Source organism: Oncorhynchus mykiss, chromosome 11 (genome assembly GCF_057628025.1).
Source record: "Oncorhynchus mykiss isolate SJ-2025 chromosome 11, ASM5762802v1, whole genome shotgun sequence".
In the NCBI taxonomy this organism is placed as follows: Eukaryota; Metazoa; Chordata; class Actinopteri; order Salmoniformes; family Salmonidae; genus Oncorhynchus; species Oncorhynchus mykiss.
Window position 1 is genome coordinate 28,332,694 of NC_143032.1, and position 13,514 is coordinate 28,346,207.

At 41.2% G+C, this 13,514-nt stretch overlaps 1 protein-coding gene across 4 annotated transcripts in view; it reads left to right on the plus strand.

Moving 5' to 3' along the window:
- The first annotated feature begins 409 nt into the window (after nucleotides 1–409).
- LOC110535556 (zinc finger protein 438) overlaps nucleotides 410–13,514 on the plus strand; it is a 96,704-nt gene continuing 83,599 nt past the window's right edge. For 2 of the 4 annotated variants that reach the window (XM_021620623.3, XM_021620622.3), the window contains exon 1: nucleotides 410–536. The gene's annotated coding sequence lies outside the window, so the exon portion shown is untranslated. The remainder of the gene's footprint in view (nucleotides 537–13,514) is intronic. The other 2 variants (XM_090189852.1, XM_090189851.1) reach the window with 2 other exon arrangements.

Here is a 13,514-nt window from a genome sequence, read left to right on the forward strand (position 1 = left end):
CAGATCTTGATCGGGAGCACAGAGCATTGCAGGGCTGTTCATCATAAATTCAAATACTGGTTGAAGATTAAATAACAGTCTGCATTTTTTTTGCATCATACCTCTACTGTACTTGCAAGCGTCAAGTCCTGTTTATATTGATAATTTGGAGGCTTACATTTCAACGTCGCTGATTGGCTACATTTGACGAGCTAACCCAGTATTCTAAGAGACATACCATTTCACTCAAAAAGGGGGGTTCGGGAACTATGCGCTTGCAACACATTCCATTCTTTACAAAATGCATGAAAAATATCGAAATAAATTCAAACTATGTTTTCAGTTTCTACTTGTCTGACTATTACCAACATAAATTTGAGTAAGATTTTGATTGAAAGAGCAGCGACTTACTACTCTCTCCCCCGTCATCCTTAGCTCGAGGTACAGCTCAAAATGGCTGTAGACAAACAGTTATGAAGATCTGCCGTTCTACAAGAAATGAATATGTCGCAATTGACAAATTAACGAAGAAGCCTCCAAAACAACTGGGGATACAGGTGAGATGTCTGAAAGTAACTCTACAATTTGTTCTAAGCCTTTCACCGTTGGCAATAGAAAATAAATCCCAATGGTAATGAGCTTGTTGGGCAATGATATTACGATGTTAATTTCAGCCAATAGGAAAGTAAGGATACAGAGGGAGCGATTAGCAGGCTTCTTTGGCCTTTTCATAACATTGTATATCAGGAAAAACACACGCTACCAGTGTACAACCTGTGTGTTTAGGTGTGCGAAATAGCTGTGAATGTGTGCTTTCCACTGATTTTCAAACATGAAAGTCGTGCATATTCTTTTTGCATTTAGCTACAGTAGACTAGGTCATGTATCAACTCATGCCATAATGCATAGGGGTTTCCTCTAGTTACCACAGCCACAAAGTCATTTTGTTGTTGACTTTTGGTCTTAATTTTAGGTTAGGCATACAGGTTAACAGTGGGGTTAATGTTAGGTTTAAATCACATTTTAAGAAGATAAATTGTAGAAATTAGGCAGGGTTTGTGATTTTGTAGCTGTGGGAACTGTCATATAGGCCAGTATTTTGTCCATGGCACCTTCACAATCAGCCAACATTAGAAAACAGACTAGCTTTATTTTGCTATTCGTATTTGGAATTGGAAAAGCAATATGGTAGGAATCATGTAACTGCATGGTTACATCTAACTGCGCAGGTGCCAGAGAGATACAGTGGAACTGATAGTGGCCTGTAGACTAATCCCCAGTGCCACGAGTGAATAGGCAAATTGAATAATTTGTAGAAAAATTCTAAATAGAAACATTCACTACTTGTGCCATGAGTGGTTTTATAAGAAGAGAAAATAGAAAGGCCACCAAAAATTCTGAATCTCCATCCCCAACTACATAATTTTCGGTCAAGATAGAACTGCCAAAGGGGGTGGAGTTGCCTGCAGAGTTCTGTTTTGTTATCCAGGTCTGTGCCCAAACAGTTCTAAAGCTTCTACTTTTAAAAATCCACCTTTCCAGAAATAAGTCGCTCACTGTTGTCACTTGTTATAGACCCCCCTCAGCCCCCAGCTGTGTCCTGGACACCATATGTGAATTGATTGCCCCCCATCCATCTTCAGAGTTCTTACTTTTAGGTGACCTAAACTGGGATATGCTTAACACCCCGGCCCGTTCTACAATCTAAGCTAGATGCCCTCAATCTCACACAAATTATCAAGGAACCTACCATGTACAACCCTAAATCCGTAAACATGGGCACCCTCATCTTGACCAACTTGCCCTCCACATACACCTCTGCTGTCTTCAACCAGGATCTCAGCGATCACTGCCTCATTGCCTGTGTCCGTAATGGGTCCGCGGTCAAATGACCACCACTCAAATGCTCCCTAAAATACTTCAGCAAGCAGGCCTTTCTGATCAATCCTGGCCCCGTTATCCTGGAAGGATATTGACCTCATCCCGTCAGTAGAGGATGCCTGGTTGTTCTTTAAATAAGCATGCCCCATTCAAAACATGTAGAACTAAGAACGGCCCCTGGTTCACTCCTGACTTGACTGCCAGCACAAAACATTCTGTGGCGTACTGCATTAGCATCGAATAGCCCCTGTGATATGCAACTTTTCAGGGAAGTCAGGAACCAATATACACAGTCCGTTAGGAAAGCAAAGGCTAGCTTTTCACACAGAAATTTGCATCCTGTAGCACTAATTCCAATAAGTTTTGGGACACTGTAAAGTCCATGGAAAATAAGAGCACCTCCTCCCAGCTGCCCACTGCACTGAGGCTAGGAAACACTGTAACCACCGATAAATCTACGACAATTGAGAATTTCATTAAGCATTTTTCTACGACCGGCCATGCTTTCCACCTGGCTATCCCTACCCCGGCCAACAGCTCTGAACTAGAGGTTGACCGATTAATCGGAATGGCCGATTAATTGGGGCCGATTTCAAGTTTTCATAATCTGAAATCTGTATTTTTGGGCATCGATTTGGCCGATTTAAAAAAAAATAAAAAATAAATAAATAAAAAAAAATATATATAAAAAATTACACCTTTATTTAGTCTTTATTTAACTAGGCAAGTCAGTTAACACATTCTCATTTTCAATGACGGCCTAGGAACGGTGGGTTAACTGCCTCGTTCAGGGGCAGAACGACAGGTTTTCACCTTCTCAGCTCGGGGGATCCAATCTTGCAACCTTACAGTTAACTAGTCCAACGCTATAACGACCTGCCTCTCTCTCGTTGCACTCCACAAGAGAGACTGCCTGTTACGTGAATGCAGTAAGCCAAGGTAAGTTGCTAGCTAGCATTAAACTTATCTTATAAAACAATCAATCAATCATAATCACTAGTTAACTACACATGGTTGACTATATTATCTAGCGTGTTCTGTGTTGCTTATAATCTGACTGAGCATACAAGCATACAAGTATCTAAGTATTTGACTGAGCGATGGTAGGCAGAATTGCGTCAAGCATTGCGCTGTTTATGACTTCAAGCCTATCAACTCCCGAGATGAGGCTGGTGTAACCGAAGTGAAATGGCTAGCTAGTTAGCACACGCTAATAGCGTTTCAAACGTCACTCGCTCTGAGTCTTGAAGTGGTTGTTTCCCTTGCTCTGCATGGGTAACGCTTCGAGGGTGGCTGTTGTCGTTGTGTTCCTGGTTTGAGCCCAGGGAGGAGCGAGGAGAGGGACGGAAGCTATACTGTTACACTGGCAATACTAAAGTGCCTATAAGAACATCCAATAGTCAAAGGTTAATGAAATACAAATGGTATAGAGGGAAATAGTCCTATAATAACTACAACCTAAATCTTCTTACCTGGGAATATTGAAGACTCATGTTAAAAGGAACCACCAGCTTTCATATGTTCTCATGTTCTGAGCAAGGAATTTAAACGTTAGCTTTCTTACATGGCACATATTGCACTTTTACTTTCTTCTCCAACACTTTGTTTTTGCATTATTTAAACCAAATAGAACATGTTTCATTATTTATTTGAGGCTAAATTGATTTTATTGATGTATTATATTAAGTTAAAATAAGTGTTAATTCAGTATTGTTGTAATTGTCATTATTACACTTTTTTTTTTTTTAATCGGCCGATTTAATCGGTATCAGCTTTTTTGGTCCTCCAATAATCGGTATCGGCATTGAAAAATCCTAATCGGTCGACCTCTAATCTGAACCCCCCTCAGCAATCTGCCCAAACCCCCCTGCTTCTCCTTCACCAAAATCCAGACAGCTGATGTTCTGAAACAGCTGCAAAATCTGGACCCCGACAAATCAGCTAGGCTAGACAATCTGGACCCTCTCTTTCTAAAATTATCCACCGCAATTGTTGCAACCCCTATTACTAGCCTGTTCAACCTCTCTTTCGTCTCGTCTGAGATCCCTAAAGATTGGGAAGCTGCCGCGGTCATCTCCCTCTTCAAAGGGGGAGACACTCTAGATCCAAACGGTTACAGACCTATATCCATCCAGCCCTGCCTTTCTAAAGTCTTTGAAAGCCAAGTTAACAAACAGATCACCGATCATTTCCTGGCCAAGGCTTTCGACTGTCAATCACCGCATTCTTATTGGCAGACTCAATAGCATTGGTTTCTCAAATGACTGCCTCGCCTGGTTCAACAACTACTTATCAGATAGAGTTTAGTTTGTCAAATTGGTGGGCCTGTTGTCCGGATCTCCGGCAGTCTCTATGGAGTTGCCACAGGGTTCAATTCTCGGGCCGACTCTCTTCTCTGTATATATCAATGATGTCGCTCTTGCTGCTGGTGATTCTCTGATCCACCTCTACGCAGATGACACCATTCTGTATACATCTGGCCCTTCTTTGGACACTGTATTAACACACCTCCAAATGAGCTTCAATGCCATACAACACTCCTTCCATGGCATCCAACTGCTAGTAAAACTAAATGCATGCTCTTCAACCGATCGCTGCCCGCACCGGCCCTCCCGTCAAGCATCACTACTCTGGACGGTTCTGACTTAGAATATGTGGACAACTACAAATACCTAGGTGTCTGGTTAGACTTTAAACTCTCCTTCCAGACTCACATTAAGCATGTCCAATCCAAAAGGAAATGTAGAATTGGCTTCCTATTTCGCAACAAAGCGTCCTTCACTCATGCTGCCAAACATACCCTCGTAAAACTTACCATCTTACCAATCCTTGACTTCGGCGATGTCATCTATAAAATAGCCTCTAACACTACTCAGCAAATAGGATGTAGTCTATCACAGTGCCATCCGTTTTGTCACCAAAGGCCCATATACTACCCACCATTGCAACCTGTATGCTCTCATTGGCTGGCCCTCGCTACAAATCACCTGGCTCCAGGTCATCTATAAGTCTTTGCTAGGTAAAGCCCTGCCTTATCTCAGCTCACTGGTCACCATAACAACACCCACCCGTAGCATGCGCTCCAGCAGGTATATTTCACTGGTCATCCCCAAAGCCAACAACTCCCTTGGCCGCCTTTCCTTCCAGTTCTCTGCTGCCAATGATTGGAACGAACTGCAAAAATCACTGAAGCTGGAGACTTATCTCCCTCACTAACTAGAAACATCAGCAGTCAGAGTAGCTTACCGATCACTGCACCTGTACACAGCCCATCTGTCAATAGCCCGCCCAACTACCTCATCCCCATATTGTTTTTTTTGCTCTTTTGCACCCCAGTATCTCCACTTGCACATCATCATCTGCACATCTATCACTCCAGTGTTAATGCTAAATTGTAATTATTTTGCCACTATGGCCTATTTATTGCCTTACCTCCCTAATCTTACTACATTTGCACAAACTGTACATAGATTTTTCTAATGTGTTATTGACCGTATGTTTGTTTATCCCATGTGTAACTCTGTGCTGTTTTTGTCGCACTGCTTTCCTTTATCTTGGCCAGGTCGCAGTTGTAAATGAGAACTTGTTTTCAACTGGCCTACCTGGTTAAATAAAGGTGAAATAGGATGCACATCTGTAGTATGGCCTTTCTCATGTGATGATTTCACTTTCTCACTTCCGCTCATGACGATATAATGCTATTTGTTAGCGCAATTTTATAATGATGCACGGTCGCAGGGGTGGGCAAACTTTTTGGCTCGAGGGCCACATCGGGATTTTGAAATTCAACCGAGGGCTGCATTTTTGGGGCGGGGGGCTCCTGGGTGGCGTAGCGTTCTAAGGCACTGCATCGCAGTGCTTGAGGCATCACTGCAGACCCGGGTTTGATCCCAGGCTGTGTCACAGCTGGCTGTGACTAGGAGACCTATGAGGCGGTGCTCAATTGGTCCAGCGTCGTCTGGATTAGGAGAGGGTTTGTCAGGCCAAAGATTTCCTTGTTCCCATCGCGTACTAGCGACTCCTGCGGCGGGCTGGGCGCAGTGCACGCTGACACGGTGTTTCCTCCGACAGATTGGTGCGGCTGGCTTCCGGGTTAAACAGGCATTGTATCAAGAAGCAGTGCGGATTGGCTGGGTCGTGTTTTGGAGGAGGCACAGCTCTCGACCTTTGCCTCTCCTGAGTCTCATCGCTGCTGCTTCCGTATGGACAAGGTTGTAACTACCAATTGGGGAGAAAAAAGTACTTTGCCCACCCCTTGCACTAGCGGCAACCTGCCTTGTGGGTGGTAGATCATTGGATCTGGTTAATTAGATTGTATTGAATTAAATATTGTTGTATCTTGCTGTTCTAGACCTCTATCTGCTACTGTTGGCTCTCTGGATTGTATTTTCAAATTGTTATCACAGAATGTCAATTCTGAGTTTGTCCTGATGGGTGATTTGAATCAGGACTGGCTAACATCTAGCTCTGATCAATTTAAAATTCTGTGCAATACCTACAATCTCACTCAGATTGTCAACAGTGTAACTCGGTTGAATATAACATTTCCTCTGAAATCCTCTTTGATTGATTTGATCTTAACCAATACTACTCATCGTTTTAATGCTTCTGGTATTTTTGCAAATGACATAAGTGATCACTGTACTATTGCCTGTGTGAGAGATGGTAAAATTCCTAAGAAATCTCCATGTGCTATTACGAAAACAAACTGGAAGTGTATTGATATTCAAGGTTTTTTACATGATGTATCTAGCATTGAATAGAATAGAATGGAATTAATCCCTGATGTTGAACTAGCCTTTTTTTACTTCCACAATTCCAGGATGTATGCCATAGGCATGCCCCTTTTAAATAAATCAGGATTAAAGGCAGAGAGAACCCTTGGTTTACTAAGGAATTTACAAAAGTCATAAGGGAACGAAATGCTGTGTGGGCTAAAGCAAGAGGGACTGGTTTGGCAGATGATTGGATGGCTTTTAAACATATTAAAAATATGGGTGTGGCTATGATTCGTAAATTGAAAGCAGACCAATACCTGAAATCTACTTCACAAAATGTAAATAATCCATTCAAAGTTTGTCAAGTAGTGAAAGGTTTGGAGTGCAGAAAAGATACACAGCTTCCTAAACAATTGTTGGTCGACACACAGATTGTAACTGAGAGAACCTCCATTCTGAAAGCCTTGAACCAGCATTTTTTTTAGACGCAGGCAGTTTATTTGAAAAGGTCAAAGGTATAATTGAGCCCCCTATAAATTTACCTGACACCCCTGTGCACTCCTTCACCAGGTTCTCCTTTTCATTCTTCTCTGTTTCAGAAGTGTGTAAAGCCCTGAAAGAAATTGATTTAAAAAAAATCCCCTGGTCCTGATGAACTAGACCCCCGCCTCCTACACCTAGCTGCAGACATCATTGTTCCCCCGTAACATGTATTTTTAACCTTACGCTTGATGTTAAGGAAATACCCAAGTTATGGAAATCTGCTTTTGTACTGCCTCTCCTGAAAGGTGGCGATCCCTCGCTACTTAACAACTATCGACCCATATCGAAATTGTCTGTACTGTCAAAGGTACTGGAGTCCTTAGTTAGTAGGCAGCTAAATACCTACTTCCAAGAAAACAACATCTTAAATGGAATGCAGTCAGGTTTTAGGTCTGGCAGCACTGTTTCAGCAACATTGAAGGTTTTTAATGACATCCACTGTGCTCTTGATAAGAAGTTACATTGTGTGTCTGTTTTTATTGATTTGTCAAAGACTTTTGACACTGTGTTAGTGCAAAGGTTAAAATGTTGTGGAATTACTGGTCATGCTCTAGATTGGTTTATAAATTACCTATGGTTGTAAATCTGAGTCCATAAAGGTGTGCTCAGGTGTTCCGCAAGGTTCTATTTTGGGCCCACTGTTGTTCATTTTGTATATCAACAACATTGGGGATCTAATTGAAACAGCGGATGTTCATTTTTATGCAGATGATACTGTTCTTTATTCAAGTGATAGTAGTTTATCTTTAGCTTTTGAAAATGCCCAAAGAGCATTTAACATCATACAACAGAATCTGTATGATTTAAAACTGATTCTAAATTCGGGTAAAACAAAATGCATGGTATTTTCAAATGCCAGGCATGTTACAAATCATGTCATTGCTTCATTGGCTGGACATACTATAGAGCAAGTTAAAGTGTACAAATATTTGGGTGTGTGGGTTGATGATAAGCTGAGCTTCACTGTGCATGTAGAGAACTTGATAAAGAAGCTCAAACTGAAAATAGGATTTTATTACCGGCATAAGGCTTGTTTTTCTTTTGATGCCAGGAAGGAGCTGGTACGATGTACATTACTGTCAGTTTTAGATTTTAGTGATGTTATATATATGCAGGCCTCAGCCACTACCCTGAGAGCACTTGATTCAGTGTATCATACAGCCCTCAGGTTCATTACAAATCAAAAACGTCTAACACATCATTGTGATCTCTACAGCGCTGTTGGCTGGTCGTCATTGACCTTGTGTAGGCTTAAACACTGGTATACACTGATTTATAAGGCCATACTGGGTAAAATGCCATTTTATCTCTGTTCTTTTTTAGTCAGGTCAGTAAATAAATATCAATTACGGTCCCATTCTGATTTGCAGTACCAAAAATTAGAACAGGTCATGGTAGAAATAGTTTTAGTTACTTAGCACCTTCGTCCTGGAATTCTCTCCTGAATATTTTAAAATGTGATGATCTAGTTTCGTTGGTGGAGTTTAAACACTTGATCGATGTATATATCATAGAAGAGTGTAATTGTTTTTAGTCAAGATGTTTGTGTTTTGAATGTAATATGTAATTGTTGTACTGTATGTGTGTTTATGGTTTTGTTTAATGTTGTGTTAGTGTATGTAAGTTGTTTTGTCTGAAACATTGTTCCCCCTGCTGCTATTGGACCAGGTCTCTCTTGGAAAAGAGAGATTATCTCAATGAGCAAAAACCTGTATAAATAAAGGTAACATTTAAAAAAATGAATTTGAGGACTGCAAATAGAAATAGTTTATTTATGCTTATTAATAATAAGCCATTGTCAACTTCCCGTCCGTGGTTATTTTGCTCACTGTCACCCTATGTTTACATAAGATTGATTTCGTACAGAAAAATACTGTTGTTTAAAAATGCAACTGTGGCCATGTAAATAACTGTTAGGCTACTCGTTTTGAATCCACCAGTGGCACCTTGTGTGACCATAAAAGTCTGTGTGCAACCGGACAGGCACAATAAAATAATTTTGTTACAAAAGTTACTAACCTGCCGTCAGCTAAAATGGCAAGGGAACTCCTCACTCTGTGCAAAGCGTCGATTTAATATCTCAAGTTTTCACTGTTGTTTTGTAGAACCATCTGCAACTGGGCACAGACATTTCTAAGATGCCTTTTTTCTGAGAATGAAGAAAGTATCGCCATTAACAAGTTAATTGAAAAATTCCATGCAAGGCTTTCCATTAGTGAACCTGTAACGGGTATGGAGAATCACGTACAGTTGAAGTCGGAAGTTTACATACACTTAGGTTGAAGTCATTAAAACTCGTTTTTCAACCACTCCACACATTTATTGTTAACAAACTATAGTTTTGGCAAATCGGTTAGGACATTTACTTTGTGCATGACACAACTAACTTTTCCAACAATTGTTTACAAACAGATGATTTCACTTATAATTCACTGTATCACATTTCCAGTGGGTCAGAAGTTTACATACATTAAGTTGACTGTGCCTTTAGCTTGACATCATAGGAAAATCCAAATAAATCACCCAAGACCTCAGAAACAAATTGCAGACCTCCACAAGTCTGGTTCATCCTTGGGAGCAATTTCCAAACGCCTGAAGGTACCGTGTTCATCTGTACAAACAATAGTACGCAAGTATAAACACCATGGGACCACGCAGCCGTCATACCGCTCAGGAAGGAGATGTGTTCTGTCTCCTAGAGATGAACCTACTTTGGTGCAAAAAGTGCAAATCAATCCCAGAACAACAGCAAATGACCTTGTGAAGATACTTTTGTACATGTTTCCTCCAGCATCTATCTCCACAGTAAAACGAGTCCTAAATGGTCATAACCTGAAAGGCCGCTCAGCAAAGAAGAAGCCACTGCTCCAAAACCGCCATACAAAAGCCAGACTACGGTTTGCAACTGCACATGGGGACAAAGATCATACTTTTTGGAGAAATGTCCTCTGGTCTGTTGAAAATTAAATAGAACTGTTTGGCCGTAATGACCATCGTTATGTTTGGAGGAAAAAAGGGGAGGCTTGCAAGCTGAAGAACACAACCCCAACCGTGAAGCACGGTGGTGGGGGTGCTTTGCTGCAGGAGGGACTGGTGCACTTCACAAAATAGATGGCATCATGAGAGAGGAAAATTAAGTGGATATATTGAAGCAACATCTCAAGACATCAGTCAGGAAGGACAACAAAGTCAAGGTATTGGAGTGGCCATCACAAAGCCCTGACCTCAATCCTATACAAAATTTGTTGGCAGAACTGAAAAAGCGTGTGCGAGCAAGGAGGTCTACACACCTTACTCCGTTACACCAGCTCTGTTAGGAGGAATGGGCCAAAATTCACCCAACTTATTGTGGGAAGGTTGTTAAAACAGTTAATCAATTTAACGGCAGTGCTACCAAATACTAATTGAGTGTATGTAAACTTCTGACCCACTGGGAATGTGATGAAAGAAATCAAAGCTGAAATAAATCACTCTCTACACTATTATTCTGACATGTCACATTCTTAAATAAAGTGGTGATCCTAACTGTCCTAAGACAGGGAATTTTTACTAGGATTAAATGTCAGGAATTGTGAAAAACTGAGTTTAAATGTATTTGGCTAAGGTGTATGTAAGCTTCTGACTTCAACTGTATCCTGTTAACAATTCTTTAGCAAGGCTAAATTAGCCATCATTCAACAGATTCAAAATTGGCCTACAAACGCTTATCAGTTGCGGTATGACCGTTGAATCTCCAATAATAACTATGCCATTCCAAACACCGAAACCATAAAAAAAACACAATAATTCATAACCCAGCCCATTAAAAAGTGGCCAGTGGAATGTAAGAGGACAGCACGCTTCTTTTGATTCTAAAATGAAGGAAATCGGTAAAACATTGTAGATCCTCCCGCAGCTTAGAATGAGCAGCATATTATAATATAGATGTTGTAAACATGTTCCCCTTAAAACATAGTATTTCCTATTTCATGATGACCGAGAAAATAACTGAATTCAGTCAGATGAATGGCAGTTGGACTAGGAATAAATGTGAGTAGAAACATTGAATATGCACACTCAGTGTTTCTGAGGACACGCCAAGAGAGGGAGGCCTATAGTGTGATTCACTGAGGTGGATTTATGATGGCAGGATGGAAAAGGGGGGAACTTTCCACTAAGGAAGAGCCATTTAAAATCTTAGCCCAAGACCAAACGATGAAGATGTCAGCTTCCGTGTTTGTTGTGTTCCAGGGTGATATCCTTACCATATCGCTTTTATTTTGCTTTCCATGAAGCGGCATGTGGACACAAAGGCCTACTCTGATCTCTCTATCGACTGGACCACAGCCTGTATGTTTGCTAATGATACCCTATACATTCATATATACAGTGGGGCAAAAAAGTATTATATATATATATATTATAAATCCACCAGCGTTCTACAATTACACTATTAGTTTGTGTTTCTTACATCTGCAAACAGCTAGTCCTGTTGGGCCGCTACCTGGGGAGGCAGGTAGCCTAGTGGTTAGAGCTTTGGGCCAGTAACCGAAAAGTTGCTAAATCGAATTCCTGAGGTAAAAATCTGTTCTACCCCTGAACAGGGCAGTTAACCCACAGTTCCTAGGCCAACATTGTAAATATGAATTTGTTAACTGACTTGCCTAGTTAAATAAAGGTAAAATAAATGTAAAAAATGCTAATCGCTAGTTAGCTGGCTAGCTAATAAAATGTACTGAGTCACATTAAATGTAGCTAGTTATACAGCCTGGTACCAGTGATGGTGTAGCCCTAAATCAGCAGGTTGTTTGTGCAACAGTATCTTTCAAATCAAAAGAGGAATAGGCGAAGTAGCTAAGATTAAACATTTAATGTAGCCAAAGATAATAGGGTCCCCTAGGAGTTTGTTTTATACTGTTCAATGAAAAAGATCAGAATGGAGAGAGACCCATTGAAATCACTTAGAATGTGTTTTCACCCTGGGGTCACACACTACTCATAAAGCAAATTTAGAACTTGTATTATTCAACAACATAAAAGACAGTCCAAAATGTGAAAACATATTGTGATATTATAGAGTTGGGCAAAAAAGTATTTAGTCAGCCACCAATTGTGCAAGTTCTCCCACTTAAAAAGATGAGAGGCCTGTAATTTTCATCATAGCTACACTTCAACTATGACAGACAAAATGAGAAATACAAATCCAGAAAATCACATTGTAGGATTTTTAATGAATTTGCAAATTATGGTGGAAAATAAGTATTTGGTCACCTACAAACAAGCAAGATTTCTGGCTTTCACAGACCTGTAACTTCTTCTTTAAGAGGCTCCTCTGTCCTCCACTCGTTACCTGTATTAATGGCACCTGTTTGAACTTGTTATCAGTATAAAATACACCTGTCCAGAACCTCAAACAGTCACACTCCAAACTCCACTATGGCCAAGACCAAAGAGCTGTCAAAGGACACCAGAAACAAAGTTGTAGACCTGCACCAGGCTGGGAAGACTGAATCTACAATAGGTAAGCCGCTTGGTTTGAAGAAATCAACTGTGGGAGCAATTATTAGGAAATGGAAGACATACAAGACCACTGAATCCCCCTCGATCTGGGGCGCCACGCAAGATCTCACCCCGTGGGGTCAAAATGATCACAAGAACGGTGAGCAAAAATCCCAGAACCACACGGGGAGACCTAGTGAATGACCTGCAGAGAGCTGGGACCAAAGTAACAAAGCCTACCATCAGTAACACACTACGCCGCCAGGGACTCAAATCCTGCAGTGCCAGACGTGTCCCCCTTCTTAAGCCAGTACATGTCCAGGCCCGTCTGAAGTTTGCTAGAGAGCATTTGGATGATCCAGAAGAAGATTGGGAGAATGTCATATGGTCAGATGAAACCAAAATAGATGTTTTTAGTAAAAACTCAACTCGTTGTGTTTGGAGGACAAAGAATGCCGAGTTGCATCCAAAGAGCACCATACCTACTGTGAAGCATGGGGGTGGAAACATCATGCTTTGGGGCTGTTTTTCTGCAAAGGGACCAGGACGACTGATCCGTGTAAAGGAAAGAATGAATGGGGCCATGTATCGTGAGATTTTGAGTGAAAACCTCCTTCCATCAGCAAGGGCATTGAAGATGAAACGTGGCTGGGTCTTTCAGCATGACAATGATCCCAAACACACTGCACGGGCAACGAAGGAGTGGCTTCGTAAGAAGCATTTCAAGGTCCTGGAGTGGCCTAGCCAGTCTCCAGATCTCAACCCCATAGAAAATCTTTGGAGGGAGTTGAAAATCTGTGTTGCCCAGCAACAGCCCCAAAACATCTCTGCTCTAGAGGAGATCTGCATGGAGGAATGGGCCAAAATACCAGCAACAGTGTGTGAAAACCTTGTGAAGACTTACAGAAAACGTTT